The 13,077-nt window shown below is 43.6% G+C and overlaps 1 long non-coding RNA gene across 1 annotated transcript; it reads right to left on the bottom strand.

Moving 5' to 3' along the window:
* Window positions 1-471: 471 nt before the first annotated feature.
* On the bottom strand, window positions 472-13,012 carry LOC138103703 (uncharacterized). Its single transcript, XR_011147816.1, has 5 exons — window positions 12,935-13,012; window positions 9,610-9,789; window positions 9,175-9,264; window positions 8,998-9,080; window positions 472-819 (listed from the first exon to the last, which is right to left on the bottom strand). It is a non-coding gene; the product is annotated as an uncharacterized lncRNA (long non-coding RNA).
* Window positions 13,013-13,077: the final 65 nt, after the last annotated feature.

Here is a 13,077-nt window from a genome sequence, read left to right as displayed (position 1 = left end):
TTTTCACATTCAGCATACAGTTGGAGAATATCTCTTTTGCACGTATACCAGATGATGATGCTGCAATGCTGCTTCCCAATGAAGGGAGCAACAGTGGTCATCAAACTTGATAGCAGTAAAACAGAGGGTAGAAAACACTGGGATACGCAGTCAGGAATTTTAGTGGTGCACAAAGATGTTGGTCAAGCTTTAAAACTTGCACAAAAAGTTGTATTAAGCATTAGTTTAAGTGTTGTATATCCTCTGTCATATATTCTTTGTTTCACACTACTGCCATTACAAGATCACACTGATGAAGCACATCACTTCATGTCTGCGCCGGTTTGGCCAAATTTAGAAATATATCCTCTGAGAGAAGGCAGGTTACAACCATCCCTCCCCCACCAGGTTCAGGAAAAAAGAAACTTTTTCCTCAAAGGAAAGAGATAAAAACTATTTATTTAACAAACACACAGGAAAAAAACTATACAAATGCTAAATAATGAAACCTCTCACTGTAGAGAGAAAACCTGGGAAAATTTCAGACTCCTTCCGTAGATCTCTCTCTCCCCCTCCTTGGAGCTGGGATGGGGTGGTGGGCCCACCTCCAGGGCCAAGGCCTTGGTGGAAATTCCTCCTGATGTATTCTGATGTTGAAACAGTCCAGCAGAGGAAAAAAGAAAAAATAAACAAAGTCCCAGGAAAACAAAAGTTCAACTCTCCGTCTCTCTCTGGAGAAAGAGAAAGAAGCTGAAAAACTGGCCGAAAGCAAGCCGGGTGCTTTCCCTCCTCTCACTCCGCTGCTGCAGCTGAACACAGAGCCGTGTCTATCTCTGTGTCCTTGAAAACATGAAAACAAACTGCTTAGAAAGTTCCCTCGGTTTTGTCTCTCCCCCCTCTCAGGCTCAGTTTAAAGGCACAGAAAGGCACAAAATTAATTCCTGGGCATGGGGCAGCGGTATGGGATACACGTCACACCGTCACCCAAAGACTATGTCAAAAATGGTTTATAAGAAGGTTTATAGAGGATTTTTTTATTTCAAAATGGTCGCTCACACTGGCAAATAAGTATCTTCTGCCAGTATATTACAGTCTGGCCTCAGACATTTTGCTTTTGAATTATTTTTATTCTGTAGCAAAGTTTAGCATATAAAATTTGAATACTGCTGTAGCTTCTATAACCACTTAAAATTTGTTATAACAGAGAGGAGCTTCAGACCTCAGAGCCTGAGCTCCCTTTAAACAATCTAACTATATAGTCCTGAAGCTCTTCCTGCACCATCTACAAGCCTGACTGCAGTTAAATTGCTGTATTGCAAAATCCAGCATCACAAATGCCCTATGCAGTTAGTACTAAACTATGCCTCTTTCCCCTCATCAGCTTTTGAATACTGTGCTCTGTTCTGGGCCCCTCAAATTAGGAAGTATGTTGAGGTGCTGGAGCATGTCCAAAGAAGGCAACAGAGCTGGTGAAGGGTCTGGAGCACAAATCCTGTGAAGAGCACCTGAGGGAGCTGGGGTTGTTTAGCCTGGAGAAAAGGAGGCTCGGGGGAGATCTTATCACTCTCCACAACTGCCTAAAAGGAGGGCATAGCCAGGTGAGGGTTGGTCTCTTCTCCCAGGCAACAGTGACAGGACAAGATGAACCAGCCTCAAGATGCACCAGGTTTAGGCTGGATATCAGGAAAAAACTCCTCACAGGAGGGGTTGTCAAGCTACCCAGGGCCATGGTGAGGTCACCACAGCTGGAGGGATTTAAAAGATGATTAGATGTGGACTTACGACATGGTTTAGTGGTGGGCTTGGCGGTGCTGAATTAAAGGTTGGACTTGATGATCTTAGCGGTCTTTTCCAACCTAAAGTATTCTATGATTCTATGACAGTGAGCCCCTTTGTCCCAGGACCACACTGAGCCTTTTTGCCTTAGCACAGTGCCATGCTCCTGTGTGGTCGAGAGTGCCTACTAAGTTCATCCATCTCCAGCTTATTTTCAGGTAGGTACAGACTTCACTGTGTGGTCATCTCATGATCACATGAAATTTTTCCCAAATGAATACAGCTTAAAATGTGTCATATAACTCCATCTTTAATCTGTTAAATGCATATAAAGTAATTATAATCGTGCAACTGTAACATATAAAGATCCTTAGAAATTAATAAATTTATCATCATATTTATTCGGACATGAAATAATGATTTTTTAGAAAACAGCTGTAAAAATAATTTTGGAAAATATTCATCTCTGTGCTCATATTCAGATAAAGATAGGGAAGTGCACCTGATTTCTCAATGCAGCTTGTAATCTTGGAGGAAAAAAAACCCAAACAAAGTATTCTGATTCGTCTAAGAAGCTGGTTTAAGTCAGGATATCAATAAATACTACTATAATAGCATATTTCAGGTATCTCAGGAAATGAAAAATGGCTTTTTTAAAAAAAGGATGAGCTCAGCAGACTGTCCAGCAGGCAGGCACTGAACTTGTAGAAGAGATAAAACAGTAAAGCTGCAGAGCTCCAGTAACAGTATCTACACAGACATCTGTGAAATGGTGTTTGGGGACCACAATTAAATTGCTCCAAAGATAATTAGAAGTATTAAGAAACAATATCTCTATCTCCCTATATCTTATGATAATATACATTTTTAAAAGGGAAATTAGACTATTTTGATGATTTTCAACAACATCAGGAAGTACTGTTACCATTCATATTCAAAGATACTGCTGGCTCGAGAGGGAACGAAAGGAGGAAGAGGACTTGAACTTGGAGGTAAGAAATTGAAATCCTACTTCAGAGTTCTTTCAGTGCAAATTTCATTAGTTTTTCAGAAGAACTATCTTACTGATGCTGGAAATTTGCCAATAATCTTGAACATAGCAGAAGTGAAAATAAAACAGTGAAAGAGTGAACATTCAGCTTATACCAGTTGTTAAGAGTACTGACACAGAGAAGTTTGCCTCTTGTGGTTTGTTGCTTGCACATAGGTGAAGTCTAATTAATCTAAATTTTGTCTTACCTAAAAGAGCTTGTACACATTTGCAATGTCACAGGTTTTCCGAAGAGTCATGTAAAGAAATTCTCATTCTTGCTTAACTCCCAGTGCACCTAAATCACCTTGCTCTTTTATTTAAAACTTGAAGATGTTTTGCCTGCTTGAGGCAGGACTGAACCAAACTGTGTTCCCCAACACATTTCTCATATGTACCACATGGGCATTATCCCTTTCTACAGGATATGTGGATGTTTTGGTTGGGCAGGGCCAGCTTGATTGGGAGAGTTAATGTTAACTAACCAGGTGGCCTTTGCTTAATGTAGACCCCAATGTTAGAAGGTCCCACCACCCATTGCTTTCAATGTGGTTTTTAACAGTCCATTGTACTGTTCAGTTTTGCCAGAGGCTGGTCCATGACAGGGAATATGATACCCACACAATACTGTGCTCTCTGGCCCAGGGGTCTCTAAGGCTATTTTTGAAACGAGTCCTGTTGTGCAAGTCAATTTTCAATTCTTTCTGGGGTGCCATATCACCACAGGACTTGCTTTTCAAGGTCCAAGATGGTGTTCCAGGCAGTGGTGTGAGCCACAGGGTGTATCTCTGGCCATCCAGCGGTTCTTTACACCACTGTTGGCACAGAGCCCCTGCCTCGGTGGGTTTGCAAGAGGGTGGTATTATTAACCTGCCAAATGTCCCCATACTTATATTTTCACCATCATACACCCTACTGTGGCATTTAAGTAAAACCTTATAAAATGAAGGCCTTGTTGCCTTTGTAAAATTATGGCTCAGGCCTGTTACTTCAGCTAGGGAAGGACTGTGAGAAAAGTCCGTGAGAAGAAGAACAATTAGTTTTTACCCATGAGAGTGTAGTATCAACACAAGCAAGAAAGTTGAACACTAGAAGGAGAAAAACAACAACATATCCGCATATCTGAATGCTTGAATGCTTATGCTAAAGGTAGCCAACGGTAGTCTATTGAAGTTAATAATAGCCAATGAGTCTATTGCAGCAGTTTAGCAGCTACAATAGATGATGATGAATATGTAACATGAATGATAACACACAAAAGGTGTATAAAAGAGGCTGCTTTGTTTAATAAATGGCTTTTGGTCCTTGAAAGAGGCACTGTGTGTCGTGACCACCCCAACAGCAACACCGTACCACAGGTACCTGCTTGATCACAGAGTGTGTTTCACGGTTATGGATAACATGGGACATAGTGTCCATCGTTAAATCCACCCCATGATTAAGTCAATCACGAGCCTATCTGTATTGTATCTCTTCCCTGATGACCTGAGGAAGTATGGGCCCACGAGCCAGAAACAATTCACCCTTATGCTGTCAATACAGATCCACCTGAGACACTTTAATCTTGGCAGCCCAATCCACCTGTCCATTGTTGTGATTCTCTTCAGTAGCCCGACTCCTGGGTGCGTGTGCATCTACACAATGTAATTTTACAGCCAGCTTCTCTACCTGGGTAGCAAGGTCTTGCCACAATTCAGCAGACTGGTCCAGCCACCCTCACAGCATTTCCTACCACTCATCAGACAGTGTAGAGATAGACCACTGGCCATTTCTCTCATTCAGCAATATCTAAAGACAGCTGGACGACTTTCAGCTCTGCAACCTGACTCGCTCTACCATGTCTCTCCATAACATCTGTGACTTGCTGTCTCGGTTTTGGAGACAAAACTTCAGGATGAAACATTCTGGAATGAGTGTCTCCTCCAAAGGGAAAAAGGGCCTCCCCTTTTCCTCCACCAATAAGACAATTGGGTCACAGCAAGTGAAAGTGGGAAAAAACCCAAACCCTCAAAATACGACAAATTTGCAGACAGGAAACCACCCCGCAGGCCCCCAGGACCGGCAAGGAGGGAAGGGAGGCAGTGAGGCAAGGGAAGGAAAGGGAAGAAGGACAAGAGAAACCAACGGAACCTTTTCCCAGCTAGCCAGAACACAGAATAAACCCAAAGAGCAGCACAGCGCTCCCGGTGCACTCCCTCCCCAGCCCTGCCCAGACCCCCGAGCTGTTGGGCCCTGTTAAACCTGGCCCTGGGTCCATCTTAAAGAAACAGTGTCAGTGTCGTTGGGCATTGAGCAGATGGTTAAGGAATAAAGCGGCTTCATAACATCATCCCAGGACACTTGCCTCCATACAGCATAGAACTCCATACAGCAGCTTTTTATTTTCCCTGTAGCCCTACAGCACAGCAGGAACCATCAGTAAAAAGAGTGTATCACTTTTCATTTTCTGGTACCTGATTATATGGAGGGTCTACCTCAGCTTTTGTCACCTTTTCCTTCTATGATGATGATGATAGTCCAAAATTTTCACCTTCAGGCCAGTTCAGTTCAGTTCAGTTCAGACTTCCAAGATCCCTGGGTGATGGGGTTTCCTGTTCGAGCTCACTATGTGATTGGTGCAGTCCACTTACTCTATATGGCATCAGTGGCATGATATGTGTAAGGGAATTTCCCCTAGAACATCCCACCCAGCACTGGCAGTCAGGGTGTCAGGAAGAGCTGTTCTTTGGTGCCCATCACTTCTGAAGCAGCTTGAACTCATTCATAAGCTGCCAGGATCTCTTTTTCAATGGCAATGTAGTGGGCCTCGAATCTTTTGTATCCCCAGCTCTAGAACCCCAGGGTTCATCCTCTAATCTCCTCAGGTACTCTTCCAGAGACTCCAGGAAGGACCATTCTCCCTGGCTGCAGTGTAGAGCACATTTTTCACATCTTTGCTGTCCTGATTGGCCCCAGGGCTACTGCATCAACAATCTCCTGTTTGATTTGTTTAACAGCTTGTCACTTAAAATCATTCTTTTTCTGGGTTACATGACATTACAATGTTTGTTCTGGAATAGGCATTCCCAAAACCACACAGCACCTAGGAAAGCTTGTATTTCTTTCTTGGTGGTTGGTGAGGACATAGCTGGTACTTTATTGACCACATTGGAATCTGATGACTCCATATTGCCATTTTACTCCTAAAAACTGAATTTCCTGGGCAGATCCCTTGAACTTGCTATGGTTTATGGCAAAATTATTCAGAAGGATTTGTACTATCTTTTCTCCTTCCTCAAAAACCTCCTCTGCTCTGCTGCCCCACACAATGACATCCTCAATGTATTGCAAGAGTTCTGGAACCTCACCCTTTTCCAGTACAGTCTGGATCAATCCAAGGCAAAGAGTGGGGCCTGTTTCCAGCCCTGGGGCAGTTGGTTCCAGGTGTAATGGATGCCTTTCCAATACAAAAAAACCCCTGTGGCCTGCACTCTGCTGCTGAAGATATGGAGAAAAACAAAATATTGATGGTGGCACCACTTTGCTGCCTTGGGCTCCAGTTCATACTGAAGTTCCAGCATGTCTGGCACAGCAGTGCTCAGTGGTGGCGTGACTTCATTCAGGCCATGGTAGTCCACTGTCAGTCTCCACTCTCCAGTGGACTTACACACTGGCCATATAGGGCTGTTAAAGAGTGAGCCAGTCTTGCTGGCCCCTCCCTAGCTCTCCAGTTCAGGAATCACTCATGGATAGGGGTCACAGAGTCCTGGTTGGTGTGATATTGCCAACACTGCATTGTTGTGGTAGCCATCAGTACCTGTTCTTCTTCAACCCTCAGGCATTCCATAGCAGAAGGTCCTCTGAGAGACCAGGCAAGGTGTTCAGCTGTCTGATTTCCTCTGTCTGTACAGCTCTCCCAAAAGCCCAGTTTTTGGGTCCTTGAAATACCCCCTCCTCAGGTAATCTATGCCCAGGATGAACAGGGCCCCTGTGCCAGTCACGATGGGGTGTTTTTGCCATTTATTCCCAGTCAGGGTTACTTCAGCTTCCAGTACAGTCAGCTGTTGGGATCCCCCTGTCACCCCAGAAATAGAGATGGGTTCTGCCCCTACATATCTTGATGACATTGTGTGCTGGTGTCAACTAAATCTTGATACTTCTGTGGGACTGACATGCCAGGCCATTGGATCCACACAGTCCAGTAGATACTATTGTCCCTTTCCTCCACCTCACTGGAGGAAGGGCCCCTCTAATTCTGGTCATAGTATTCGTTGCTCACTTCCTGTAAACATGAAGTGGAGAACTTTGAGAGGATTGGAAATCACATCAAACCTTCTATTCTTTCTGAGGACTTGCCCACTGGAAACTGGAGTGGCACTTGTCCTTGAATTTCCTGAGGTGGTTGTTCTTCCTCTCAACTCACATACTTGTGCTGCTATGGCAGAGGTGGGGTTTCCATCCCACTTCCTCATGTCCTCTCTGTGGTCACAGAGCAGAAACCACAGGTTACCTTGTGGTTTGTACCCTCTCTCTTGAGCAGGGGGCTGCTTGCTCCCAAGAGCAGAGACTCTCGTCCATACTGGAGGCGCATGGGACATTTCCTCTCTAATCTGCTGAAGACTTTTGAGTCTGTCCACAGTCTTGGACAGTCTTTCCACAGCCAAGGTACAGGTCAGCAGGGAGGAAAAAAGATGATCATCATATTGCTGGAGCCAGGGTATCACCTAAAGCACTGTTTGCTCCCCTTTCATGGACATCAATGCCAGTGAGTTGGCGTACGATGATGATGAGCTCCATACAAACTTCTGCCACATGGATTGTGTACACTGGACCTCATCTGGATCTACAGGGGACTGCTCCTTATTTGAATCCCTATAAATTACCTCCAGCACAGCTAATTCTCTCAGGCACTGGATACCTTTCTCCACTGTGTCCCACCTGCCTGGGTATACTACTAGATCATCCTTGAGAGAGCACCTTTCCCTCACACTTGACAGGAGTCAACTCCCGTGGCTGAGTTTCTGTCCTCTTCCCAAACCCCTTGGCAATGCCCACATCCTGGGACAGGTATCCCAGCTGCTTGGCTTCACTGCCACCTAGTTTTATATTGTGGGCTGTGATATCCCAGTATCAGACCAGCCAAGTCAGCAGGGGCGCAACCAGCGCCACCAACTGGTGGCGAAATCTCTTTGTGTATCTCACAGCTCAGCCAGGGGTAGGGATCAGGGACTATCTCTGGTCCTGCCTCTTCCTCCTGTTGTGAGGGTTCTGCTTTCTATTCATCCCTTACTAAGCCAACTTATTTGGCTTTGGATTTCTTCTTCTGTATAGGAGCAACTGCTACTGGCATGGTTGTTCCTTGGTTCACCTGCAGTTTGAGTGGCCCCAGTGCCTGTTGTTCTGCTTTCCTCCTCTTCCCCCTGAGGGTGCTGTCTAGTACCAAGCAGTGTCTAATAAAGAGTTGCCAGGGTCCAGACACATTGTAGAACTTCCCTCCTTTCTGGAACTTCCACACCATTTTTCTTTCAAATATTCTGCCACTTTAAAGAATGCTGTAGTTATTCAGGGGTGAACGGAAACTGTTCCAACAAGACACAGTACTGGACAACTCCCTCTGCCACAATCTCTTGACTGGAAGAAATCACTTCTCCCCAGAAGAGGGTCCTTTCCTCAGAAGGTGCAATGACAGGAGGTGGTATAGAAAAACTTCTGGGTGTTGGCCATGCCCACTCCCAGATACTGCAAAAATTAACCCTGTCGTACCCAGAACCAGAATGTTTTTGGTTTGGTTTGGTTACTCCACAAATAAAAAAAAATCCTTTCAACTGCATGTTGTACCACAGCAGTACCAGGTTTAAGACATGAAGGGTTGATATGATTTTACCTTGTTTGCCTGCAATGACTGTAAGACAACAATGAACAACACTCTGTGCATCTGCTGGAAGGCTACATTGTGGGCCGCCCAAGTGGAAAGAGCAAAAAATCTTGCTTTGCATGATAGACTACAAAGAAAAGAAGCAAGCAGGCTGTTGTTTCAAATATTTTCCTTTGATAAGTTTAAGCACAAATTTTGTGCAGCATTGTGAAGGAAAGGCCGATAAATAAAAGACAAATAATATTAATTGATAGCAAGTGTCCATTCCAAAGGAAAACTTTCAGGTCCCATCTAGGCTTCTGTCTAGTGACACTGGGGGAGAGAGGTCCCTACAAAGCAGAACGAGGACTATGCTTACCTCTCAAAAGTGTATCCTTCCCCAGAAACCTCTGTAGGCCAGAGCATCTTCAAAGAGAGAGAAGACATTTGTTTTCTTTTCTCCTGCAGGGGAGCATATGTACACTCTTTTTTCTGCAATATCTTCATGAAAATTATGTAAATTTTTGCTAGTTATATTTCCAAATTTTTCTGTTACCCACTGGAAGCCTTCAATGCCGCAGCCACTCTCTGCCTCTGCTGTCTCTTGAACAGTCAGTCCTGGATCCTCTTCTCCACGGAGCTCCAGCTGCAAGAGGATCAATACTCTAATTAATTAGATTCACTATCCCTCTTCCCTCATCTGAACAGTCTCATGTCTACCACAGCATCCTCTTAGGAAATATGTGTCATGGATTTGAGTCCACTCATACTAAACAGAAAGTAAAACTCTGGTTTCCTGTTGTTCCGGTTTGGTCAAATTTAGAAATATATCCTCTGAGAGAAGGCACAACCACCCCTCCCCCCACCAGGTTCAGGGCAAAAAAATTTTCCTCGAAGGAAAGTGAAAAAGATAAAAACTACTTATTTAACAAACACATGGGAAAAGGATGATAATGCTAAATAATGAGATCTCTTGCTGTGGAGAAAAAACCTGGGAAAGTGTTCGAGTCCTCCCTTTGGTCTCCTCGGAGCTGGGACTTGGCCCAGGGCCAGGCTCTCTCTGCTCGGTGGAAAGTCCTCCCAATGTGTTCTGATATTGAAGCAATCCATGGAAAAAGGGAAAAATCAGAAATTCCAGGGAAGGGAAAAAAGTTCAACTCTCAGTCTCTCTCTGGAGAAGAAGAAAAAGAAACCAAAAGAAAAAATAAACTGGCTGAAAGCTGGCTGGGAAAAAGAAGTCGCTATCTCTGTGTGACCTTGAACAAGCTGCAAACTGCTTTGAAAAAGTTTTGCTCAGTTTTTACCTTCCCCCTCTAAAGCTCAGTTTAAAGGCATAGAAAGGCACAAGAACTAATTTCTGGGCATGGGGTAGCGGTATGGGATACACATCATAAAGTCACCCCAAGATACCTGTCTAGGGCAAGTGCCATGCCACCACACTTAAACTAAGGAGCTGCAGCAGGGTAAGCATCAGGTCTTCGGAGCTGTGGTTGTCACCATCACACCTCTGCATGTCTGTACCTGCCACTTTGTTGAGTGGGAAGCTTTGATGTCACCTGCTCATCCTCCTGACCCCTCACAGTGTTTTAGCTGTGGGTCTGGGTGGTAGGATGCTTTCAGTTCTACCCTGAACATAAACCATGCAATTTTTTTTAAAGCCTTATCCTTGTTCCATCAGTCAAAAGAAACTCGATTTTTGAAAACCTGATACACATCCCCACCCTCCAGCAAATCAACTGCACCACTCAGCTTGGTGTCATCTGCAAGTATACCGAGAGTACACTCAATCCCACTGTGTCATTGATGATGATATTGAATAGAATTGGTGCCTGGACAGACTCCTCAACCGCACCACTTACTACTGTTCTCTGTTTTGACATTGAGTTGTTTGTTGGCTGCAACACTTTGGGTGCAGCCATCCAGCCAATTCCTTAACCATCAAACAGCTCATCCATCAAACTTCCTCCATTTTAGTGTCACAGGCCTTACAAAAATACTTGTCCACCTGATCTGTGTCCTCTGGCTTAAGTAGCCTGGTTATGGGTTAAGACTGAAAATGTATTTCTTCATATAATAGCAGAGTATATTATATGGCGTCGACACATATTTGATGCCTGTAGTTCTTTCATGGCTGAACGTCTGCCTTTAGTAACAGGCTGAGTAGGGCTGAAATTAGGAGAAAAGCTGTCAACTGCATTTCATCACTGAATGCATGGACTAAGAAATTAGTTTTAAAACACATTATTTGTAAATAACATCAAAATTTACACATTTGTTATCATTGAGATGCGAGAATTTGAGATACATGGCCTTGTTGCATGGATGTGTGATGTAAAGGGAATGTCTATTTTCCAGTATCAGCCCTGGAAACACACTCTATGTGAAGGAACTGAAGTTTCAGAATAGGAACTGACTTCTAAAAGCTTAGGACTTCTCAGTTAGCTGTAATGATGTATGTCACATGTCCTCAACTGTGTATTCAGACTAAAAAGAGGGTTTAACATTCAGGCCGAAATGGAGAAGGCCCAAGAAACTCCCTCCTTCCCTTGCACCATTATGCATTTTCCTATTATACACTGATCATTTAAATTAGCACTCACAAAAATGATTAACTAATGCACTTGTTTGAGACAAGGCAGATGGGCAGATGCTCTGTAAAGCTCTTCACAGAAACTGCATCTCGTGCCTCCTCTGTTACAGCCATGATAGTCTCAATTACTGTCAGCCATGCACAGTGTTGGCAGCTCTGGGACAGCACACTTCAAGTGCTCAGCTCTCTGTATCCTCAATAATACATGAGGCCAATTTCCTACTACTGACTGGCAGGTGCAAACTCCCTGCATCATGCAGGCAGTGTGCACCTGTGACTCTCTTTTCACTCTCCCTTTGCTTTATCAGAACTTTGCTTTATCACAACTTTAAAAAGGTAAACATAAACCCTGGCTTTAAACTTCCTGGCATTTGACAACTTTGACACCAAGTGCTGGAAAGTGTCAGCTAATTAAAAAATTAATTTCTTTTTCAAATGCCACTCTTTGTTATGAAAATGTCTGCTCAAAGTGCAGCCTACACATTATCCTGTAGAGAAGGAACCCAAACTGCAACAATCATAGTGCTGTACTTAATTATGAGTCAGAGGATTTTACAAAGAACAGTAAATTGCATAGTGAAAACCCAGTTTCCATGATGGAGAATACATTAAAACAATCCTCTTCAATCCCAAGCAAACCATGCTTGCTACAATTGCTAATTTTAGACACAAACTTCATAAACTACAGGTTTTCTGCTTTGGCATGCTTTTATGCTAATTGTTTTCCCCCCAGATCAAATGCCTACTATGATTTGATGCAAGTCACACAGAGGTCCAAATCCTTCAACTGGAGCAGAGCAAAACTGCAAGCTCAGACATTTTCAGAAGCCAGTAACCAACAGCGAGATGCATGCATATTGCAGGAACAGTTATACAACTTCCAGAAATTTCTTTTCCTTTAGATTTTCATTTCCTTGACTCTTCTTTTCTGCACTGTCATGGGGAACTGCTTCAAAATATGTCACCACCAGGGAGTGAGGAGTCAAAAAAGTCTGAATGTGTAGTACCATGAGGAGATTTGTCTAGATGGGAGTCACTGCAGGTTGGAGAGCAACAAAGCCAATGAAAGACAGGTATGTACGGCTGCTTAATGCAGCAGTGAGAAACCAAACATTGAGCTTCAGAGGTAGGAGGTATGTGAGGGAAACCTGAAGTGCTGACACAAAACCAGCAGTTGAAGCTTTGTGACCATATTGTCAAGGAGTTACATCTATAAAAAGGTGAATTAGTCAAAGGATGTGGACGAGGAAAAGAAACCCATCAAAAGAACAAATAGGGAGAAGAAGCAGGAGAGGATAACAACATAAACAGTTTCCCTTTAAGGTTTAATTGCTAGTATCAGTGGTAAGCAGGAAATGAAGAGTTTGGTCACCTAGAGACTGCAGGCTGAAGAGGAAAAAAGGGAAGAGGGACCATTTACACTGAGAGGTGTAGGCGCAACTCCATGGCATGCTATCAGCAATGTCTGAGCTGAGAAGAGATGGGAAATGGGGTGACAGTTGGAAATGTGTGAATGTAACTGTGGTTTTGAGCTGTGGTCTCCATAAGCATATCAGGGGAAGTATGCATCTGTATGGTGAAGAAAAACCATGAACAGGCTGCTTCCAGCATTTTAATCCATTGTAATTCTTCCCCAACTCTTTTCCAATCCTGTCTTCCCAAAACTGTACTCTGCCTCAGCAAATTACAGCGACTGAACTTTCTTCTAAATAAGAAAGATACTTACTTCTAGAAACATAGTGCAGAAAGACTTGTCTTTTACACAAATCCCAGTCCTTAAAAAAAAATCCTGCAAGAATTGAAGATATATTTGGTAGTTATCCAATTTCTCCGTAAATATTTTATTTAAGCAATCTAGGCCCTTCCCCA

This window comes from Aphelocoma coerulescens (assembly GCF_041296385.1).
Source record: "Aphelocoma coerulescens isolate FSJ_1873_10779 chromosome Z unlocalized genomic scaffold, UR_Acoe_1.0 ChrZ, whole genome shotgun sequence".
In the NCBI taxonomy this organism is placed as follows: Eukaryota; Metazoa; Chordata; class Aves; order Passeriformes; family Corvidae; genus Aphelocoma; species Aphelocoma coerulescens.
This window is presented reverse-complemented; position numbering and strand designations above follow the sequence as displayed.